The sequence below is a fragment of the Syngnathus scovelli genome, chromosome 3, assembly GCF_024217435.2.
Source record: "Syngnathus scovelli strain Florida chromosome 3, RoL_Ssco_1.2, whole genome shotgun sequence".
NCBI lineage: Eukaryota > Metazoa > Chordata > Actinopteri > Syngnathiformes > Syngnathidae > Syngnathus > Syngnathus scovelli.
In genome coordinates this window covers 3,319,262-3,328,289 of record NC_090849.1, presented here as the reverse complement: position 1 = coordinate 3,328,289, position 9,028 = coordinate 3,319,262, and the positions used below count along the sequence as shown (strand labels likewise).

Genomic DNA, 9,028 nt, shown 5'->3' with positions numbered 1-9,028 from the left:
GCGGACAAATCTGACATTTGTTTACACAATTGAAGTCATAAATAATTTTGTTACTATATTATCAAAGTAAAAAAGAGACCTACTAAAATGAAAATGTTAAATTGGCTTTCAAAATATAAAATATGATCACATTTGCAATCCATCCCATCTGTTTTCTACCGTTGAAATCCAGGGTCATCTTAGCCAATCGATGTACAGAAGGGTGATGCCAGGTCGGACAAAAAAAGTTCGATTTTTATTGGACAATATGGTGCCTACGGGGTCGTGAGAGGTAAAATTCCATCTGCTTTAGTTAAAATTCCAGCTAGCTAGCTGGTGGGTGCCAGGCAAGCAAGAAAGATGGTGAAGAGAAAAAAAGATGACGATTACTGAACATTTCAGAGTGGACCGAAGAATTCGCATTTGTGGAGAGAGGAGGCTCTGCTACGTGCCTCATGCAATGACAAAATTGCATCAATGAAACGCTCCAATATCAAGCGCCACTTTGAGACACGACATGCTACATTTGCAACCAAATACCCAGCTGAGGACAGCAGAAAGAAAGCGTGTGAAGAGCTCCAGAGGAAGGTCCAAGCTAGTCAAAAGCAACTCCGTTACGGACCAGACAAGGTGACTTTAATTCAGCTAGTTTTGCTGGCACATTAGCAATTGTGAGGAACGGAAAGCCATTCACTGATGGCGAGTATTTCAACATTTATGCTTGATGTGGCTAATGAAATTTTTGATGACTTCACGGATAAAAAAGAGATACTCATATGGATAAAAGACATGCCTCTGTCAGCAAGAACCGTTCACAATCGGGCCATAATGACTGATGAGAGCCGCAACGCCTGCATGAAGCTCAACCTCACCGCATATCAACCAGACTACAAAGCCATCAGCAAAACGATGCAGCCCCAGAAGTCTCATTAATGGTGAGTTTTTTTTTTCTAGACTTCAATATAAAAACGTTATTAAAAAGAATACATTAGTACACTCAAAAAATCGTTGGCCTTAATTAAAATACATGCATTTAATTGTATTTAGCCTATTGTTTTTTTAAATGGTATGGCTCTAATGGGAAATTATTTTTAAAAAATGGCCATTTATGGCTCTGTCCGCCAAAAAGCTTCCCGATCCCTGGGTTAGTACATCCGCCTCACAGTTAGGAGGGTGCGGGGTTCGATTCCACCTCCGACCCTCTCCGTGTGGAGTTTGCATCTTCTCTCTGTGCCCGCGTGGGTTTTCTCCGGGCACTCCGGTTTCCTCCCACATCCCAAACACGTGCTTGGTAGGCCGATTGAGCACTCCAAATTGCCCCTAGGTGTAAGTGCGAGTGCGGATAGTTGTTCGTCTCTGTGTGCCCTGCGACTGGCTGGCAACCGGTTCAGGGTGTCCCCCGCCTACTGCCCGATGACCGCTGGGATAGGCTCCAGCACGGCCGCGACCCCCGTGGGGACAAGCGGTATAGAAAATGGATGGATGGATGTTTATGAAAATCAGTTTGACTTCAAAACTTTTACTTAAGTGTTTAAAAATACAAAAATCATTTAAATTTCAAGATGGGGGCGCGCTTATACGCTGCGGTTCACGGCTCTCCCCTTCAGTGTTTGTTTTTACGTTTTCTGTGTGTTTATTTGTGAACTTTTTGTATTTTTGCTTCGGCAGTACACCCCTACAGCTGACAAGACCTCGTAGACATCGGCTCTCAACACAAGACTGCCATCTCTAGGGAATTTCAATACAGCCACAACATCCCAGACGAACTAACAAGACTGCCGGACTCTTCGTGGATTGTTGTCGGGACTGGAAAGTGGCGCAGGCGGAGGAGGGAGAGGAAGTAGAAGCGAGGCCGCAGGTCCAGCCTCCTGCTAAGGCTAAAGAACTGACTGCACAAGCCACCCCTCCCGAGTCTGTACCTCACCAACACCAGATCCCTCACCCAGAAGACAGTAGATCTGGAACTACAACTTGCGGGAAATTGCTATGTTCGTGACTGCTGCGCCCTCATCATCACGGAGACCAGGCTGAACCCAAAGATCCCCGATGCTAGCGTGCAGCTACCAGGCTGTTCTCTACACCACTGGGATCGGACTGAGGTACTCCGGCAAAAGGTGGGAGGCTCTGTATCTACGTGCATGAGGACTGGTGCAACAACAGCAGCATCATAGTGAAGCACTCCTCCACCGACATTGAGTAACATGTCTGTTAGATGCCGGCCTTATTTTCTACGGAGAGAGATACCAGTGGTGATCATCACAGCTGTTTACATCCCGCCAAATGCTAACGCGAGCGCGGTGCTCTCTCTCCTGCTGAACACCATCAATGAACAGCAGCGGGCCCACCCATGTGTCGTATGAGCATGTGAAATTCGTTGCTGTGAAGTCTCGATATGAAGCTGTAACAGTGACTATGATTGTATTTATAATCAGGATTTTTTTAAATACATTTAATAGCCCAATTTATGAGGGTTAGGGTTTTCAAATTTGCTGTGATGACTGTGAGGTGGTTTCACCATGAGTGTGTCCTGAGGCCAGATGTGGAAGGGAAATACCTGTGCCCAACATGCACCTAAGACATATGTAAATCCTGGATTTGCATGGATGGGATCATTCCGCTGTATTTATGTTATGACCTTCTGCCCAAAATTTTATATTATTTCCATGTATAGGCTTTTACTTTCTTATAAGGAGATTACGATTTTTAAAACGGTTCTATTTTTATTGACTTTGTGTTCACTATTTCACTGCGTTTGGCATTGAATATCCATCCCTCCACCCATCAGGGACGTGCTATGCCTCCCCTGCCATCATGAAAAGGGGAAAAACAAATTCAATTGTTTTTATTATAAAGTCATTTTCCTTTTAATTTCAACAATATTGTATCATTTTGAAGCAAAATCGCTGAATTTTTATAGTTATTTTAAAACCGAAGACGATTCGCTCGGAGGAGCCATCGTCCTGTCTAGCCTCCTCTGAGGATTGCGGAATCACACGGCTGCCTATGTTGACAGGCTATGCAGTTAGACTGAACTGCTCTCGGTCTTCATGTCGCTGTTTAAGTGTTCAAACGCTGTGGCTCTATTACCTAATTTCCGTAGTTAATCTGGTGTATATAATATCGTGTTTTTTGTCATCTGTAACGTCGTGTTTCTTTAGATGAGCAAAACGGCTTTGAAAAGAGATCTTACGGAGGCTACGAAAAAAGGTTCTCCAGCCTTATGGCAGGGGATGCTAGTGATCCCGGGATGGCTTCATACCTGTAGAATAAGAGATCTCCCGTTCAAATTTACAGTAAACAACTGAGGAGCAGTCGTCCATTTGTTTCATTTTACATTCGTTTTTGTTTTGTTTTCTCCGTTTTTACATTTCGTTTTGCAATGGAGGATTACATATACAAATTATTTTCAACTACGGATTTCGGTCGAAGCAGGAGGTCATCAGTAAAGGAAGACCAACTCCGGAGTTAAAAGGTTTGATTCGGACAACGGGACTTTGGAACGGCGTGTAGTACGCACAATCGAAAACAAGGTTTTGATTTCATGTGCTTTATTGAGTGTTTTTATGTGTTATGAGATTTTAATTAAAATATTTCAAATTAAATAATGAATAAGCCACCCTAGAGCAGCGCTCTCCAACCTTTTTTGTGACACAGTTAGGTGCCAGACAAATTTTACCGGGGGAGGGGGTGACGTCAGTGCCTCCCCAGTCATGAACCTCATCGCACATCACTGCCACCCATCCATTACCTGTACCACTTGTCTCCACGGGGTTCACGGGCGTGATGGAGCCTAGCTCAGCTGTCATCGGCCAGTAGGCTGGGGACACCCTGAACTGGTTGCCAGCCAATCGCAGGGCACACAGAGACGAACGACCATCCGCACTCACACTCACATCTATGGGCAAATGTTGTAAAAAGTAAAAATAACTATTTTTACATTGTTTTGATGGAAATTATGTTCATTGAACGGTAGATGTTGGGTCAAAACTGAATAACTCATTTTAGGGGGTCAAATTGACCCAATTGTGGGTCAGTCCTATTGTAACACAGAACTTGGGTCAAATTGAACCTATAATTAGTTATTTTTGATCTGTCAAATGGTAAAGTAAAATGCAGTGTTGAGCATCTCTGATTTTGCAGATGAGGTGGTAATGTTAGCTTCATCAAGTTGCAATCTCCAATCTGGAGTGGTTGTTTTTCAGCCATGTGTAGTGGTTAGGATGAAAATCAGCACCTCCAAATCTGTGACCATAGTTCTCAGTCCAAAAAGGCTAGAGTGTCCTCCCGAGGTTGGGGATGAGACCCTGCCCAAAGTTCAGGAGGTTGAGTATCTTGGGGCCTTATCCTCGATTGAGGGAAGAATGCAACGGGAGATTGATAGGCGGATTTGTTAGCGTCTGCAGTGATGTGGGCTTTTTATCGGTCTGTCATGGTGAAGGAGCTGTGCCACAAGGCGAAGCTCTAAATTTACAGGTTCATACGTTCATACCCCCAACTATGGTCAAGTCAAGTCAAGTCAAGTTTATTTGTATAGCCCTAAATCACAAACAGTCTCAAAGGGCTTCACATAGCCAAAATTGACAATTATTCTCAAAGCATCCCCTGATCTTAAGCTCCCAAAAGGGCAAGGAAAAACTAAAAAAAAACCCTGCCAGGGGAAAATGAGAAACCTTCAAGAGTTCAAGAGAGTTCAAGAGTTTTTTTATTCGCCATGTTTGAGCGTGCCAAACAAGGAATTTGACTTCGGTAAATCACAGCCTCTGTTCAACATTTGGTGACTAACAACAACACTCAGGACATGTGAAGAACGAAAGATATTCTCAAACACCCCCTGATCTTAAACTCCCAAGAGGGCAAGGGAAAAACTCAAAACTCCAGCTAGGGGAAATGAGAAACCTTGAGAAGAGACCACAGATGGGAGGGTCCCTCTTCTAGGATGACCAGGCTGCAATGGATGCAGAGAGGACACATAGTACAAACAGTGTAGACAAAAAAGGTGTGGCAAGCGGGATGTTATTGCACAGTAATGACTCTGAGACTCTAAGAGTGGTGTGAGTTCATCAGAGCGACAGCCTGGGGGAAGAAGCTGTCTCTGTGTCTGCTGGTTTTAGTGTACAGAGCTCTATAACGGCGTCCGGAGGGGAGTAGTTCAAACAGGCTGCAACCTGGGTGCGAAGGGTCTGTTGAGATGTTACTTGCACGTTTCCTGGTCCTGGACAGGTACAAGTCTTGGATAGATGGGAGGTTGATTCCAATTATCTTTTCTGCAGTCCTTATTGTCCGTTGCAGTCTGTGCTTGTCTTGTTTGAAGGCTGATCCAAACCAGACAGTGATGGAGGTGCAGAGGACAGACTGGATGATGGCAGTGTAGAAGGTCTTCAGCAGCTCCCGTGGCAGGTTGAACTTCTTGAGCTGTCTCAGGAAGTACAGCCTCTGCTGGGCCTTCTTCCGGAGAGAGTCTATGTGGCCGGTCCATTTCAGGTCCCGAGAGATTGTGGTTCCCAGGAACTTGAAGGTGTCTGATGAGAGAATAGTATTACTGCGGATAGTGAGGGGTGAAAGTGGTGAAGGGCCTCGCCTGAAGTCCACTGTCATCTCCACGGTCTTGAGCGGGTTCAGGTCCAGGTGGTTTTGGCTGCACCAGTGGACCAGCCGCTCCACCTCCTGTCTGTACGCAGTCTCATCACCGTTCTGGATCAGTCCGATGAGAGTGGTGTCGTCTGCATACTTCAGGAGCTTCACGGAAGAGTCACTTGCGGAGAAATCGTTGGTGTAGAGGGAGAAGAGCAGTGGGGAGAGGACGCATCCCTGAGGGGCTCCAGTGTTGGTGGTCAGGGTGTCAGATGTGATGCTCCCCAGCCTCACACGCTGTCTCCTGTTGGTCAGGAAGCTGGTGATCCACTGACAGGTGGAGGCAGGCACCGCAAGCTGGATGAGCTTCTGTTGGAGGATGTCAGGAGCGATGGTGTTGAACGCCGAGCTGAAGTCCACAAACAGGATCCTGGCGTACTTTCCTGGGGTGTCCAGGTGTTGCAGGATGTAGTGCAGTCCCATGTTGACTGCATCATCTACCGACCTGTTTGCCCGGTAGGCAAACTGGAGGGGGTCCAGCAGGGGGCCCGTGACATCCTTCAGGTGGTTCAGTACTAACCTCTCGAAAGATTTCATGACCACAGATGTCAGTGCAACAGGCCTATAGTCATTCATACCTGTGATGGCGGGCTTCTTGGCCACTGGAACGATGGTGGAGCTCTTGAAGCACGAGGGCACCTCACACAGCTCCAGGGAACGGTTGAAGATCCGTGCAAAGGTGGGCGCCAGCTGCTCAGCGCAGACTTTCAAGCAGGAAGGTGACACGCCGTCTGGGCCCGGTGCCTTCCTGATCTTTTGTCTCCGGAACATCTGGCGCACTTCCTCCTCGCGAATCTGGAGTGCGGGCGCGGCCTCTGCAAGAGAGAGAGTCGGTGACCACGGTGATGGAGGTGTGGACAGAGCAGTTGTGGGGGGAGGTGAGTATGTGGATTGTGTGGATTGTGCTGCAGGAGGTCCCGTTGTGTGGGAGGACCGATCAAACCTGCAGTAGAACCTGTTTAGCTGGTCAGCGAGCCTTGGGCTCTCCACAGGACGGGGGGTTCGTTTCTTGAAGCCCGTGATGCTCTGCAGGCCTTTCCACACTGTTGAGGGATCAGGATTGGCAGAGAGGTGTCTCTCCAGGCTCTCCCCGTAACACCTCCTGGCTTTCCTGACCTCTCGGTTCAGTGTGTTTCTGGTCTGCTTGAACAGGTCCCGGTCGCCGCTCCTGTAGGCCTCCTCCTTAACTTTGCGCAGCCTCCTAAGGTTCGGTGTAAACCAAGGTTTGTCGTTGTTGTACGTGCAGAAGGTCTTAGTCTGCACACACAGATCCTCACAAAAACTGATGTATGATGTGACAGTGTCAGTGAGTTCATGCAAGTCTGAATTTGCAGCATCAAAAACACTCCAATCGGTGCAGTCAAAGCAGGCTTGGAGGTCCTGCCTTGACTCCACTGTCCACTTCCTGACAGTCCTCACCACAGGCTTAGAAGTTTTTAGTTTATGTCTGTAGGCAGGGATCAGATGAACTAGACAGTGGTCCGAGAGTCCTAAAGCTGCACGAGCCACAGAGTGGTATGCATCCTTAATTACGGTGTAGCAGTGGTCCAGTGTCTGTGCCCCTCTGGTGGGACACGTTATGTGCTGTCTGTATCTGGGGAGTTCGTGTGCGAGGTTTGCCCTGTTAAGATCACCCAGAACAATGACTAGTGAATTTGGTAGAAGTTTCTCCATATCTGTCACCTGGTCAGCCAGCATCTGCGTGGCTTCACTCGCACGTGCGTGTGGTGGGATGTAAACAGCCGCCATGACGATCGAGGAGAACTCCCGTGGTGAATAGAACGGCCGGCAGTTTATGAAAAGTGTTTCTAGGAGAGGGCTGCAAAACTCTTTCAACACCATGACATCGGTACACCAACGTTCATTAATGTAGAAACAGAGACCACCTCCCTTTGATTTTCCGGAGAGCTCCGCGCTGCGATCTGCACGCGTTAGCCGAAACCCAGCTAACTCCATGGTGTGGTGGGGGGTTCGTTCGCTAAGCCACGTCTCAACAAAACACAGCGCGGCGGATCTGCTGAAGTCCGTGTTCCTTGAAGTGAGGAGCAGCAGTTCGTCCATCTTGTTCGCCAGGGAGCGGACATTCGCCAGATGAATTGACGGTAGGGCAGAACGGAACCCTCTTTGCCTCAGCTTTACGAGGGCTCCCGCTCGTTTTCCGCGTCGCCGCCGTCGCGCTAGCTTGTATAGCACCGCCGCTCCGGCTAAAATCTCCGACAAACAATCTGAATCAGAGAGAACAGGAGAGAAAATACCAGAAGAAGACTGACCGATGTTTAACAGTGCTTCTCTAGTAAAAGTGATCCGGGATGGACAGCAGAAGACACAGAAAACACACAAAATAAGACAAAGAAACAGAGAGCGACTCACCGTGGCAGCCATCCGCGGCGCCATCAGATTGAGAAGGGACCACAGATGGAAGGATCCCCCTTTCAGGATCACCAGGTTGTAATGGATGCAGAGAGGGCACAAGTAATACATAATATGAAAATCAATGAAAAAGTGGATGTCGGAGGTGCCCTCGATTGTCCTGGCAGTGTCTTCAAGGAGGTTGAGCTGCAGTTTCTTCATCTTGAATTGGTCCCCGAGAATCCAGCTAGCCGCTATCAGCTTGTGAGCCACCTAACCCCCTCCCCAGCCAGGGAGGGGATGGGCAGAGAGAACAAAACAAACAAATCTCCAAATGGTCACGACCTGTGGGTCAAGACCGAAACAAAAAGATTCTGGATACAAGTGGCTGAAATTAGTGTCCTCCGTAGAGTGTCCAGGCTCTCCCTTAGAGATGGGGTGAGATGCTTGGTCATTCAGAGGGGGTCAGAGTCGAGCCGCTACTCCTCCACATTGAGACACCAGATGAGGTGGCTCAAGCATGTGATTAGGATGCCTCCTGGAGTGGTAGGGTGACTGTTCCTGGCTGGCCTGGGAACGCTTCATCTACCCGCCAAAAGAGTTGTATAGCATTTGCAGTTGAAGTGCAAAAGAGTGAGATCCCAGAATGAGAGAGAGAGAGAGAGAGAGAGAGAGAGAGAGAGAGAGAGAGAGAGAGAGAGAGAGAGAGAGAGAGAGAGAGAGAGAGAGAGAGAGTTTTAAATAGCAATCGAGAGCAAAAATAAGCATCTTGAGTTTAATGAGCATATGGAACAAATGCTTCAAATACAGCCATCTCTGCAGTGAGACCCAGTCTCAGCTTGTCGAGGAATTTTCCTCGTGTTACAACGGGAGGTACTGAGTAAGGTTCTAGGATGCTACTGTGTAACTCTACATTATTTCTTTAGATCACACAACTACATCAATCATTGTAACAGGTTTCACTGTGGTGATATGTATGTAAAGCAATGTCAAAGACGTCAGACCCAAAAAGCAAATTTAAAGTGCATTAACATTAGCATTAACATACAGTACAGGAATATTCTAAATG

The 9,028-nt window shown here is 47.4% G+C and overlaps 1 long non-coding RNA gene across 1 annotated transcript; it reads left to right on the top strand.

Annotated features, from left to right (window-relative positions):
• The first annotated feature begins 270 nt into the window (after positions 1 to 270).
• On the top strand, positions 271 to 3,595 carry LOC137840153 (uncharacterized). Its single transcript, XR_011086625.1, has 2 exons — positions 271 to 914; positions 1,648 to 3,595. It is a non-coding gene; the product is annotated as an uncharacterized lncRNA (long non-coding RNA).
• The last annotated feature ends 5,433 nt before the right edge of the window (positions 3,596 to 9,028 follow it).